We start from the raw sequence: 15,077 nt of genomic DNA, 5'->3' as shown, positions 1-15,077 counted from the left end.
ATTCAGATGTGTAACATAGCTGTTATATTCCTGTACACAACGGATGCAAGGATGCATCAGCTGCTGCTAGTGTTACCCACGCGGCTTGTTGCGGGTATGCCGCTGTCATTGACTGCCTGTATGTTTTTGCTACGGTTTTGGCTGTTATCCCTTTGATATGTGCGATGGTGTATATCTGCGGATGTGGGTGACGGGTACGGGGTGTGGGTCTTGCATTTATACATACAAGATATGCTTGTGTGTGTGCTCCATCCCTGCTTGGGGAGCTGCAGGTTACCTGTCTGTTGTTCTGGGAATGTTTGTTTTGTTGATGTCATGTGGTGTCGGTATCGTCTGCATGTGTGCTTCCTGCACGTATTCCTCCTTCACATCGGTTATATATCTGCGGATGTTCGTCCATGCCTACTATCCATTGGCATTTTGTCACTGATAGTTACGGTGATTGTGGTCATGTACTTGGGACGGCCTGTATGCTACCGGTAGCCTCCTATTCGTGTGGCGCTTGCTTACTTAACGGTCGTGGAACACACAGCGGTATTTACAGGACCGTAAGTGTCCATGATCGGTGCCGGGATAGCACATTCGTATTTTCGCCATACATGCCTAATGCTGTGTAACGTTGCCGACGTATCGTGTTGAGTCTACCATATGGCCGCCATACATACGGTCATGGTTTGTACATGCGTCCTTTGCATCTCCTGTTGGCTATGGTCCTGTGGTACATTCTGGGACATTTCCGCTTTGCATCGTTTTACGTCGCCACGCGCCTAGCCACTGAGGAGATGTCAGTACTACTTTGTGGGTACTGCTGTACATACGCCTATGGTTCCTGTACTGTATGCCTATGCATGTTATTACACTCCGCCTGTGACATGTCACCTACATACACATTTTACAGTGGCACACACATTACACACACACAGCGGAACACACGACAACCTCACCTCACACATACACATATTGCCGCCATAGCTCTCAACCTTCCATTTCCAAAATGAGGAACACACACATTCATAATGTGGAACAAATGGGCAAACTGTGGAACACATACCAATAGGTTCATAGGTTCATAGGTTCATACTAGGCTATCTGCCCGAGGGCATTTACAAGCCTAGCCCATAGTTTTGTGGCTTACGCCACCCCTTTAGTATGGGGAACTATACCCATTATTTTGCTGTGCCTCTGTTGAGCAGTGACACTGAGGTAATCCCTGGGGTATATCTGTGATCTCCCATCCATTGGTCAAGATTTCTCTTGAACAAGGCCAGCGAGGTGCTCTGCCTCACATATACCGGGATTTTATTCCACAGCATAGGGAGTCTTTGGGTGATGAATCTATCCCTCCAGCACGTCCTATTAATAGCCGTGTCGAGGTTTAAGTCTCCAATGGCTTACTAACAACTTCAGCTAAGAAGGTCATAGGATGATTAAAATATGCTGATTTACTTACAAAGAAGAACCTTTAATGAATTACTATGATTAATTTCTATTTACCAGGATTTCATTTAAATACATTCCTAACAATGAATGTGTGACAGACTATTTCAATGTGGAACTTTGAGGAACCGCGAGGAACATGAACTGTTTTAGACCCCAAATGAGGTACGTTCCTCATAATGACATACACTTGACAGGTATGATTGCCGCTTTCGCACCGACGGTTGCACACAGTACCTACGTTGGCCGCATCGCCGGCGGCAGTGTGTACCTCCACACTCATATCCTATGGATATGACACGCACATATCCCGTTACTGTACCGTGGCCTGGCGATCATCCCGACCCGCGGATATGTATTGATGCAGGTTGACATTTCCATGGCTGGCGTTCCCTGCTCTGCCCACCCTCCCGGATGATCGGGTTGTCGTTCACTATGTTTACTATGTGGAGATTTCGCGTCTTACTTATCTGTAAACTTGCATCCCTGGGTTCCATATTAACCTGTTGTACTTTATATCTGTGTATGTGTACATATATTTCTACGTGTGTACTGATATCTATTTCCGTATCTGTGTATGCACATAAGTACATATGTAGTCGACTTGCGGCGAAAGTGGCAGCATACGGCTACGCCGTCTGCTGTAGAACCAGGCTTCGGTTGAGGTGTTGGCGTTCCATGCTCTGCTGGCTATTGGGTGTGCAGTGTTTGGGTGGTGCCTTTGTTGGAGTCACACATAGGTCCGCCCATACGGTACACATTACAGGCGGACATGTTTGTGTGGCATCCATTTCACTGTGTGTGCAGGTAAGGAGGTGTCAGTCCATGGGGCCTACGCTGTCAAAGTATGTGCTATGCGTTCCCTCTTTGCCAGGGCGTAGGCATATTGGGTACGCCTACGTCTACCTACTGGGGCTGGCACAGTGTGTTCATGGCGCTGAACGCCCTGTGCCTGTGCTTGCCTTGGCAGTTGTGGCGGGCTTGGTGGCCCTACACCATTATGTCCCTGCAGCAGCTGTTTCCGCAGAATCATATTGTGTAGCATACAACATACTATGAATATGTGGGCACATGTGCCTGGAGAGTACTGCAAGGCTCCACCGGATGTATCCAAGCACCGGAACCGTGATTTCAACATCCCAAACACACGCTCTATGATTATTCTGGTTTGTGCGTGTGCCTCATTATGGCGTTCTTGCATGTGTGTGTGTGCATTTCTGATGGGTGTCATCATCCACGGCTCCAGTGCATAGCCAGCATCCCCCACAAGGTGACCTTGTGTGATGTCCCCCCTGGCGAATACCTGATACAGCTGTGAGGCATGCCAGATATGGGAGTCGTGGTAGCTTCCAGGGCTGCCAGCACACACATCCATGATAATGCCCTGCGCATTGCACACGACCTGGCAATTGATGGAGGGTATCCCTTGTGGTTTATGTAGCGTCTACCCTGCTCCCCGGGCGGTGACTTGATTTCTATGTGCGTACAGTCTATCGCACCCAGTACCTCCGGGTATTGTGCCACACGGTGGAAGTGGCGCATATTGCTAGCCAACTCCTCCTGAGATCTGGGGAAGTTTATATACTCATGGGCATGTCGTAACATGGCATCCAGGAACTGGTGTAGTACCCTGGATGCTGATGCCTGTGATATACCCATTATATCCCCGGTTGGCCTTTGAAAGGTACCTGTAGCCAGTATTCACAAGCTCACACATACCTTTGTGTCCACTGGGATTTGCTCCCCTCTGTTGTCTCTTGTTCTCAGGCGTGGCCGGCACAGCTCCACTATTTGCTGTAACGTGTCCCTGTCCACCCTGTAGCGCTCTACTTTCTCCAGGTCTTGCAGCCCCTGGTAGGTCACCCTTGGTCTGAACACTCTCCTTCTCCTATGAGGCCTACGGTAGTTGTCAGCACCCTCCTCCGCAACTCCGTCTCTCTCTGACACATACCTATGCATCATGGCCACGGCGGCACCCAACATATACATATTAAAAGTTCCCCGTGTGTTTACACCCTGCGGTGCGGCGTTTGGGAAATCGCGCTGTGTGTTGTGTGCATTCACACTTTATACTGTTGTGCTGTATACCCGGTGATGTCATTGGGTGTGTCTGTGCAGCCGTATCTGTGGATTATCTTCGGTGTTTTACCGTTGCAACTGCAACGGTATTGCCTTTAGTATTACATTACAGTTGCCTGCATTGGCTTAGCTTTGCATCTTACATTACTGTTTCTGCACGTTGCACCTACTATTGCCTGCAGTGCATCCTGCAGGCACATGGCATATGATGCATTTTGTCTGCCGCCGTTATGCTACCTCTGTACTTGGCTGTGCTATTTCGGTTCTTTGCTCTTTGCATTTCTACTACATCCCCTACTATCTTTGCATTCCTATGCCTCCCCTTTCCCGTTTTGCAGGAGTCTGCATGCAGAGTTGTCAGCTGCCGCCGTTTGCCCTTCCTGGATTGATTGGTATTGATTGCTCATTACGGCTCCAATTACACTGCTTCCACATTTCCTCATATTCTCTGCATTACCTTCCTATATCCGTAGTTGTTGACGGGGAGGCCGTCACATGACTGGGTTGGGGAACGTAGTCATCCTCGTGCACATGCATCTATGCGGGCATTATGTACTCTCAGCGCATCTATTTCCTCACACGCCAATCCTGCTGCTGTGATGTGCATTGTACAGCCCATGTTTGCTGGCCTCCAATGTGCTTCCTCCTACAGTGGCACACCCCTCTGCGATTGACATGTATCCCGTGTAGGCCACTCCTCGGTGTACTACCGCTGCGCCGTTTGCTCCATCCTTACACCGGCGCCGGTTTTGCGATTCACTATTATCTGCCTCATTTGCATGGCATTGACTGCTAATACATGGTTACGGCGCCGAACACTGCCGCCACTCCTTGACAACCCTTGCGCTGGGGTTGAGGCTTTCCATACATACTATGGTGTGCGGTGGCTGTGCAGCTGATGTGTATTATACTGCTCTTTTAGGACATTCGCATATTATTTCATTGTTTTGCACCTTCTGTGCACATATCCGGGGGTTCTGCTGTGGTTTCTGCATACATAACATTTATGTCATTATTTACAGTTTGTGCATGTTTTCTTTGGACATTCTCGGTGCCTTTCGCCATTGGCATATTGCACCTGTATGATACCTGACGTTGACAGCCTTCCATTACTCCTTGGTCATGTTTGGGTAAATGTAAACCATTTTTTTTGGTTTACATTGCCGTGCCCTTACGCTACGCCTGCCCAACTTCGTGGATCGCTATTTGCCTTCATTTGCATGGTGCAATACCGCACACAGTGTGATTAGCATACCTACGCCGGGGGCGGCGCAGGTCCGGCGCATGCTGGTAGTGCACGTGGGATTGATTCATACCTGAATCGCTCGGTGGCCATATTTGGCTTTATAACGCCGACGCTATGCGGGCGCCTGGCGCAAGGTTCATGAATCCCGGGGTTGGTTTATTTTCACTTATGAAACTTTGCATCCAAAGAGTCTTAATAATGAATTACTTATGAAATATTTAATATAACAGCTTTGGAAATATCTAAGAACCTCATTTCATAGACGATATTTTTTCTAAATTTTGGAGTGTGGAAGAGTTTATGTTTCGCAACAGTCACAAAAGTTGTGTTCATAAGACTTTCTTTTGCATTTTAAATTATTTATTTTTGTTTTGTTTTTTTTAAGCTGTCTGTGTATTTGAAAGACATTTGTCTAAATATTTAAGGTAATAGACCTTTTCTGTATTTGAGCCATGTGTAATTTGGAAATGTTATGACTGACCTACAATTAATGATTTACAAATATCACATATTTCTGTATTAGTTCATAGATGTAAGGCCAGTATATTGTGTGGAAAGGTAATACTCGGAAATATAATGCATGACTTGCAGGGAACAGTAGGAGAGAAGAGTAAAAATTGGATGATGCAACTTTCAGTTAAGATGGCAACATGAAAACCTCTACTGAAATTAGCTGCATTTCTACCTTTATGGTTTGCTCAGTCAACTGGGCAAGCAGTGATTATTTATTGTTCATAGGTTCATACAAGGCCTTTTTAAGGCTAGCCATGCATCCCAAATCCCTGACAAGTTCTGGTACCCTTGGTAAGCATAAACAGGGACTTAGGAGATGAAATATTTACAAGCAGGGGCCTGGAAGATGAACCATTTACAGACTATCTGTGTCCATTAGAGACATAGGTTCATAGTTTCATAGGTGTGTACTAGACCAACAACCCTAGAGCCTTTACAAGCCCATAGAAGTGCCCTGGAATCATGCCGCCGTTAGTTCCCAGTGCCTCTATCAAGTATAGCCACTGGAGTGATCCCCGGGGAGAATTTCTATTTCCCATCCACTCATCAAGACTTCTCTTATAAAGGGCCACTGAGGTGCTCTGCTTGATATGTACGTGAAGTCTATTCCAGAGAATGGGCAGTCTCTGGGTCCTTCCAGCATGTTCTGTTGATTGTGGTAATGAGGTTGAGGTCCCTGGAGCATGTGGTGCGGAGGGACTGGGATTTCTTTAGGTGTAACATTTCTAACAGGGCTGAGTCAGACATGGCTTTGTAAGTCAAGCAGGGATCGCCTCTTAATAGATGATATGAGACAGAGAAAAGCTGGAATTTTTTTAGTCTGTCCATCTAGGGCATGTGTTTAAGGCCTAGGATCCTCTTCATGAGGTACTTTTGTGGTCTTTCCAGCTGCTGCAGGTGTTTAGTGAGGTACATGCCAAATGGGGTATTATACTTGATGATTGATCTAATGAGGAAATAGTAGAAAGAGAGATGATGACCTCTTTCTTCCTGGATGCAAAACCCTTTGTAATGAGATGTTCCACATAGCAGGACTTTCTGATCACAGTGGCAATGTGGTGGTCAAAGGAGAGGTTACTGTCAACCTGTGTCCCCAGATCTCTTATAACTCCTTCAATGTTTAGTGGGCTGCCATCAATGTGGTAATTAGTGGGAACTGAGTTTTTCTCAAAGGGAATGATGATGCATTTTTTGGCATTAAGCTTAAGGTCATGGTTTTGACACCAGTCGTTGGTCTCAGTGAGGCCCTTCTGTAGGGTGTCTAGATCACTTGGGGAGTTAATAATGGCTCCCAGCTTGCAATCATCGGTGATCTTGGTCAGCCAGAGTCTCTTCGTGTTGGCCTGGACTTCTGAGAAGTAGATGCCAAACAGGAGAGGATCCAGGACTGATCCCTGTGGGACTCCACTCGTGACTGGTCAGCAGTCTGACTTGGAGTCTGCTACTTTCACACTGTGGGTTCTATCTGTGAGCCAATTTGCAACCCACCTAGTGATATAGGAGTTGATGCCTAGTTTGGTGAGTCTATCAATAATTCCAGAGTGGGGGATGGTATCAAAGGCCTTGGCCAGCTCGAGGTAGGCTGTATGAACTGCCTTGTCCTCATCCACAGCTCTGGTGACTGACTCAAAGAAGTTAACCAGGTTGAGCAAGCATGATCTACCTTTCACAAAACCAAATTGTATGGGATCCAGTGTTTGGAGATTCCCTATATCCTTGTTAATCAGGTCCATGATGATACATATCAGACTTGTCAGGCTAATGGGGCAATAATTCCCAGGGTCTGTAGTTACTCCCCTAGGAAGGGCTTTATAAGCTTTGGGTAGCTTCTTGGGAAAGTTACCGCTTGTCCCAGTTAGTTGCCATAGCCATTTCCTTGTGAAAGCATCTGTTTGGTTTGTTTCCTTTTACTGGATCTCTGCTGAGCTAGCAAGCACACTATTGCTTGGTGTTTTTTATTTACAAGGGTAAGAACTGTTTGATGGAGTCTTTGCTATCCATTTTCTTTCCTGTTATTTACTTACACATTCATTCATTTATTCATTCATTGTTTCATAGAGGAGACAAAGGCTTTTTATAAAAAGTGATAGTACATTTGTGTCAACACTGCATTGTCTGACTCTGCCACATGTTCAGGTCCTTTAGGGAGCTGAAAACTTCTGAGGGCTGCCATGATCTCTGTTGTGTGTTTAGGCCTCTTACTGACATTCAAACAAAAAAACGAGGACCAGCATACAAGGCACCTGATTATAACATAGAATACTTTAATAAAAGTATATTGGTTCTTGTGACAGACCGGTTTCGGCTGGTTTAATACAGAGCCTTCATCAGTGTAAAAGATTCACAAAAAAAGAACCATTTTATAAATAGTTGAATGGATCATGTGATTAATTACAGATGCTCATTTAGACTTGGCTTACAAAGACCACCAAGTTTAATAATCCATTTTTTCTCCATGGAATTCAGTAATTCATGCCAACCTAATTTGTTGTTTCTGGGTCTGTTTATTTTATCTATAATGGTGAAACTAAAACATGCATTGCTGTGTATTAATGAATGCTTGTAAAGAGCATTGGTTTCTCTCTTATCTTTGATATCACTGAGATGTTCAGATATTCTGAATTTTAAGGGTCTTGAAGTTTGACCAACGTAAAATGCAGGACAATTGCACTTGGCCAAATATATTACCCAGTCCGAGGAACAGTTGGCAAAAAATGTTATATTACAAACCTCGGGGGTGTTCTGACTACTGACATTTTTTGTTTTAAGAAAAACACAAAAGGCCAGGCACCAGAAACATCTGCAGCTGTAAAAAACGAAGAACAGGATACACACAAAGCTGCTGAGAGTAGGCTCCAGAATCCACAATGAACTTGAAATATACCAGGAAACGAATCTATGCAGAACTGCTTTATTACAACACACTAGCGCTTTCACAAAATGCTTCTTCAGGTGTAAAACTGATACAAAAAAACACACCTTAAATAGCCAGGTTGAATAATCACATGACGAACTCTAATTAACTTTTAAAAAGGAAACCTTAAAATCAGTTTAAAACATACATATACACTATTAATAAAACATACACCCTGCATAAAGAACAGATATATAACAATATATATATATATAAGCACATTCTAATGAGCATATACTCATATTTAATAAACAATCTACGATTATTATAAAATAGAAAAATGAAAAATATAAAAACAAATAAATAAATAAAAGACAGGAATTACCTATGTAAAGCCCTTTTACCAAGAACAGGCTTCAAAGGCACCTGTTCATTTAAACCATGACCATAATTGGCTCTAAGCATGACTATCCACCTAGCCTCTACTTCCTCAGTTCTAGCTCTAATATCACCCACTCTAACACTCTCATATGTCCTAGAGACAACCATAAACATAAACTTATGTTGTACACCCATATTTTGTACATGCTTAGCTAAAGCATTAGTATTACTCCCTTTACCTATATGGTAATAATGCTCTCTTATTCTATCCTTTAGAGAACGATCTGTCTTGCCAACATAAAAACATCTACAGGCAACACAGTTAGCTAAATAAATCACATGCATAGTTTCACAATCTGTCTGAACCCTGATGTCATACACTCTGCCTGTGTCGGGATGTCCAATTTATAACCCCTGTCATGAAATCTGAGAACAAAATCATCCCTAAAACGTGTATAGGTGTGTTTGTCAGAACAAATGCACTTAACACGCATAAACTGAGATTTGGGAGTGTATTTGCAAATGTGGGGAGGGTGAAAGCTGGAGGCATGGAGGAGTGAATTACTCTTAGGGAATTTGCGATGAATTTCTGTAGTCAAGGTATGATCAGATGCGCGGCAAACCAGAACATCCAAAAAAATCATTTTATTTTTATCATAGTTGACAGAGAATTTGATTCCCCATTTATTTTCATTCAGGTATGTGGTAAATTCCAAAAGATATTCAGTATCCACTCTCCATACCAACCAGCAGTCGTCCCGATATCTATGCCAGATGTCCATTTCTTCTATATAAATATTGTGCGAAGTGTCATAAATGACCTGTTCTTCAAAATATGCCATGAACAAATCTGCGTATATAGGAGCAAAAGAAGCCCCCGTTGCTGTCCCCTTAGTTTGCAAATAACAGTTACCTTTGAAAAAGAATACATTCTTAGTCAGTACATGTTCAGTCAAACACAATAAAAGAGTGTTAAAGCCGGGTTTATATACTTCAGTCTTATTGAGCCAATATTCTAAGACCTCCAAACCAGCCCAGTGGTGAATGTTGGTGTATAGTGATATTACATCCATTGTACAAAGTAACCAGTCTGGTTCCAATTGTGTTTCGGAAATGATTTGAAGAAATTCCGTGGTGTCTCTAATCCTTGCTCTAACACATTTTAAAAGCGGCTGTAAATATTTGGTAAGGAAGAAAGATAATGGTTCAGTTAATGAATTCCTGCCAGGAACAATAGGTCTGCCTGGAGGATTCTGGAGGTTTTTGTGTATTTTGGGTAGCAAATATATGTACTGTGGGCAAGGGTTAAATATAGTAAGTTGGGACTGTGTGTTCTTGGTGGTGATACCTTCTTCAACAGCTAATGTAAGGAAAGAATTAATCTGTTGTTTGAAAACAGGTGTTGGGTCAATGGTTAGTTGGGTATAGTATCGAACATTGGACAATTGTCTGAAAGCTTCATTGTCATATTGAGACAGATCCTGAACTACTATCAAACCCCCTTTGTCAGCACCAATAATAACCAGTTCATGATTGTTTGCTAGTTTAGTAATGTTATCCATGCATGTTTTGGGTATATTATTGGGTAACAGGGTGAATGACCTATATTGAAAGTGGAGATCTTTGATAACTGTGTGTTGAAACATGGAGACATGTTGATTCATAGGAGTCATAAAAGAGGATTTGTGATATTTGAATTCATCAGAGATCTTTTGAAAACTGCTGTTCCTGAAAAAATAATTTGAGGTTAAGAATCCTGCAATATGAAATGATGTCATTAAAAAAACTTTCTTCTGAAACAAAGAAACCAGGAATAAATGATAACCCTTTATTAAGAATTACAATTTCAGTGGAGGTAAGGACATGAGAAATGAGAAATGTTTGTTATGTTCACATTTGTTCTTTGGTCACAAACATCTGGAGTAGACTTTCCATATTGTCTACAGCTTTTATGTTTTCTGCCCCCACCCCCTCCTATGTGTAAACCCGGAGTGGTAAGGGAATTCCTTCTTTTCAATGCTGGTGAGCCAGTGGCACCCGCAGAATCAGTGTCTAAGCCTGAAGAAGAATCCTCAGCTGATGTGTCTATGTTATAAGATGCACCCTTTTTTAGAATAGATTTAGTGTGTTTTCTTTTGGGAGTTGTCTGATTTTGTGAACTAAATCAGACATGTTTTACTTTATTTTCAAAATTAAAGGGATTACCTTTGGTGTAATCATCTAAGTCTCTTTGAAACTTCTTTCTCTTCCTTTCTTTTAACTGAGTTTCTAATGTTAACAATTTTTTACTTAGATTTTTTATGCTATTGGTATATGTAGTCTGTCCCTCAAACCGTTTGGCTTTATCACTGAGTAAGGTATTGGATGCTATCTCTTGCTCAATAATCCTGTTGTGATAGTTAGCCAATATATCAACAAATTTAAGAGATGTTTCTTGTTGTACCTCCCCCCATTGTTTGAGTAAAAGATCATCAGGGTTATTCACCAGTGGTTGTGTACATATTCTTAAACCCCGTAGGGTAATTATTTTGTTCAAATAGGCACGGAAAAGCTTATAATGCCAAACATTAATTCGCAAAGATCTCATATGTTTGTTTAAGTTGGAGAAAATATTCTCACAACTGTCATTATTGAGTGCAGCACCAGAGTCCTCCAAACATTCACCAAGTGTTCCTAATCCAAATGCTGATAGATCATCTCTATCAGCAGATAAGCCTGTAAGTAAATGATCCAATTCCATGATGATTATGGAGATGATGTTGACATGATATACCCACACAAGGCTTATATACATATATATATATATATATATATATATATATATATATATACTACTTCCTCCCCTTCCTGATTGAATACACGCTTTCTGGGGATGTAAGGCCTTATTTCAATTTAAACATGACATTCAGGGTAATACCAATATTCACTGGCCTACCCTAATGATATCATACCCTTCTTTGTGGTTGTTAGCATGTTTAGATCTCTGTAGTTTTCTGGCTGGGTTCACTGCTAATTGCCAGCAGTGACTCTTCTTAAGTTAATGTAAAAAATGTAGCAATGACATTATAGGAAATCCTCTGTTAAAGCACACGCTGAAATTATGAATTATGTTTATCCTGTTATGCAAAGCCTACCTTTGGAAAAAAAGCAAACTTCATCTCTGGCTACAGTATTTAGAAGCTCCTCCTAATATCTAGGCTCTTCTGACTTACAGTGGCACCCCCTCCCTCAAGGTCATTCTGAAAATAATCTTAATTCATCATTGTTTTACCTATAACACCCATCAGACTCATACAGTAGCTAATGTAATAATGTTTAACAATTCAAGGCAGCTTTAATTAAATTGAATTATTAAATGTGTACTAGCTGTTGATGCTTACCCCAAAACTAATATCTCTTTACAAACTAAGAGGCACATCATGGAGGAAATGTAAGCAAAATCCTGCTCAAAAATAAATAAATAAAATCAAAACCCATTCATCAGCCAATAAAAATCTAGACAAAAAGACACTGAACAACACAAAAGAAATTCACTCCAATATCTACAACATAAATTGAAAAAAAAAAAAAACACAAACAGCTCTGTAACTTAGCTGATAACAACTGCAGACAGAAAGAAACACACAAACCTAGCTCAAAAAATCCTCATTGCCTACTATATCAGGTCTACTCCACCCAAAGGTCTTTTAAAGATAATTCAGCACCCTCCCCTTTTCATCTGATCCTTATAGTACTACTGTCTGTTTCCCATTGTACCCCTTTCTCTGTCCAAAGAACCATAACTGAAGGATTACTCAGCTTTCTGGGTCAGATCGCTATAGATGCATCCCATGGAAGTGCTGGCCTTCTACCCTGCTTTATCCTATATGTAAAGACGACATCAAACACAAAATTGATACAAGAAATTGTCTTTATATAACTTATTAATTTTGTCCCCCCCCCCAAAAACAATGTACCATCTTAATGCCCTACCCCCATCAATGTAGCTTAGGTCACAGTACCATGACAGCATTATACATGTTCACAGATGACATTCTGCAAAGCACAAAAAAGGTGAGCTCACAGGAGCTATATTCACTGACCTCATAAAAACCCTTGACACTGTAGACCACACACAAGTATGGAAACTTCTACTTTCTACAGACAATAACCCAAGTGCCCTTGCCTGAATTCAAACCTTTTTCAGCAATAGGCAATTAAAGGTTTAATTTAGCAAAAACACAGTCACCACTGCTCCATCACCAAAGGAGTGTCACAGGGTTTAATCTTTTCACTTCTACCTTCTTCCATTTTTGTAAAAAATCCATCAGCTATACTTGGACAAATATCTATTATTCTATACACAGATGACATTGTTATCTACAGATCTCATTCCACACGCTTCCTGACATGTTAACATTGAAATAACAACATACGGTAAATATCTAGGTATTTTGTTAGCTCAATTCCATATTTTTCAATACATTAATGCTAACAAGTCAGAAATTAACTCTGTCTTATTCTGGGAAAAATCTTCCAATATCTCTACTTAGAAGGCAGAAATGGCATTGGCAATGGAGTCTTTCCATCTCAACTCAACTTGAATATGGCATTCCTATCATTGCTTACACACTAAATAAAAATGTATCCTTCCCGAAAATCACAGCAAATGACATTTGAAAATAAATTAACTTAGCTCCTTAAATACAACACCATTCCTCTTTCCCACCAAAGATAAATGTCTCCAGAAGTAAAAACTTACAGTTCTTTTAAGCTCTGTTACCTACAAATAAATGCCAATGAAGCATTTGCCTTCTTTACCAGAAGACCCATCAAAAGAAACATTAACTATAACCTTATATCTCAAAGTTCCATAAATCTATCCATTCTCCTAAATAAGTTGTACTCTTCCAAATATAGCTCCTATATAATGACACTAGAAACTTGGAAATCAATACCAGTGGGCATTAGAAACAGAAATCCCTTGCCTAAATACAGAAAGGATCTAATCAAGCACCTTTTCAAAGAAGCTATGTGCGAAATGTCATTCCTCTGATGACATCATCAGATAAGAACTCCAAGCTCTTCTGAGTCAAACCAGTCCACATACTCTTACCTCTATGGCTTGCTTCACTAGCCACTCCTAAATATCCTCTGTTACTGACCTCCCTGCCCTAATTGCTTTTTATCCCAAATTACCACACTCCCTTTCTTTCTTTCTTTCTTTTTTTCTTTCCTTTTCTCTTTTCTTCTGCTCTCTTTTGCTCTGTCTCTTTTACTCCTATTCCTAGTGTTTACTTCACCTAAATTTTAAACAAGAAGAAGAATTGGAGGAAGGATATAAGCACGGTACCTGCTGTATATATAATGGTAACCCTCTTCGTATGATACTTACATAAAACATTCCATTGCTACCTCCTTCCACTGATTTATATCTTATATCTGCTTTTTGTATTGATATTATTCAAAACAGTCCATATACATAGCAGTACTCCATCCCAGTTAAAATGATTAAATAAATATTATTTTGTAAGTATGATAATGTCAACACTACTCCATTAATTTGGAGTGAATATAGTTATAACTTCCAAAAATGTGTTGCTGTTGTTTAATATTTTGATTTTGCATATGGAAAGCAGTTATTACTCTTCCGAATATAGCTCCTATATAATGACACTAGAAACTTGGAAATCAATACCAGTGGGCATTAGAAACAGAAATCCCTTGCCTAAATACAGAAAGGATCTAATCAAGCACCTTTTCAAAGAAGCTATGTGCAAAATGTCATTCCTCTGATGACATCACCAGATAAGAACTCCAAGCTCTTCTGAGTCAAACCACAAAGACATATTTATACTGCTATAACTGGGATATTTCTGAATTTATGCTCAAAAATACATAATAGCAAGTATGAAAAAACATCATATCTATACATTAATGTAGTTACTGTTGCATTGCTCCATCTAAATAAGAAATGATTAGATCTGTCATGTCACTGCTACTACTAGAGTCCTGCTGACCTTTTAAATCTTGTATTACTGTAACAAATAGCTTTTTAGCTATAATAAATCTTTAAATGTTAATGAGAGTTTGAGTGATTCACATGCCATGTGGTAAGCGGAAGTTCTACAGCAATCAGTTTGACTAGAGACCTCAAGTAAACCACAACTACTATCCTTCTATATTATTTGCTAAGCCTGCTACCATAACATGGCATCTGAGTGGGTAGAATATCTGTCAGAACTGAAGAAATATATTCAGTTTTCAAGAGTTTCTGTGTTTGGGACTACTGTAGACATTTCTCAGTGAAAAAAAAATATTATATTGTAGAATCCTGTAGCAGTAAGCTGGGTGCTTTGTATCTAGAATTTTGATATAGACTTCAGTGGAAGTTTGCAGTTAAAAGTTAGAAAAAGTTTACTGTACTGTTTTCCTCTATGTTCTTGCAAAAGCATTCATATAGGAATTTCACTGTTTTTAGTTTTATTGACATGAAAAAAAGAACAGCAACAGTCATAAAAAATCACTAATTATTGTCAGCAGTGGCGGCTGGTGACTTCAAATCACAGGGGGGCTGCAGGAGACAGC

This window comes from Protopterus annectens, chromosome 8.part0, assembly GCF_019279795.1.
Source record: "Protopterus annectens isolate FY-2018-M chromosome 8.part0, PAN1.0, whole genome shotgun sequence".
NCBI classification, from domain to species: domain Eukaryota; kingdom Metazoa; phylum Chordata; order Ceratodontiformes; family Protopteridae; genus Protopterus; species Protopterus annectens.
The sequence above is the reverse complement of the archived record's forward strand: the minus strand, read 5'-3'. Positions refer to the sequence as shown.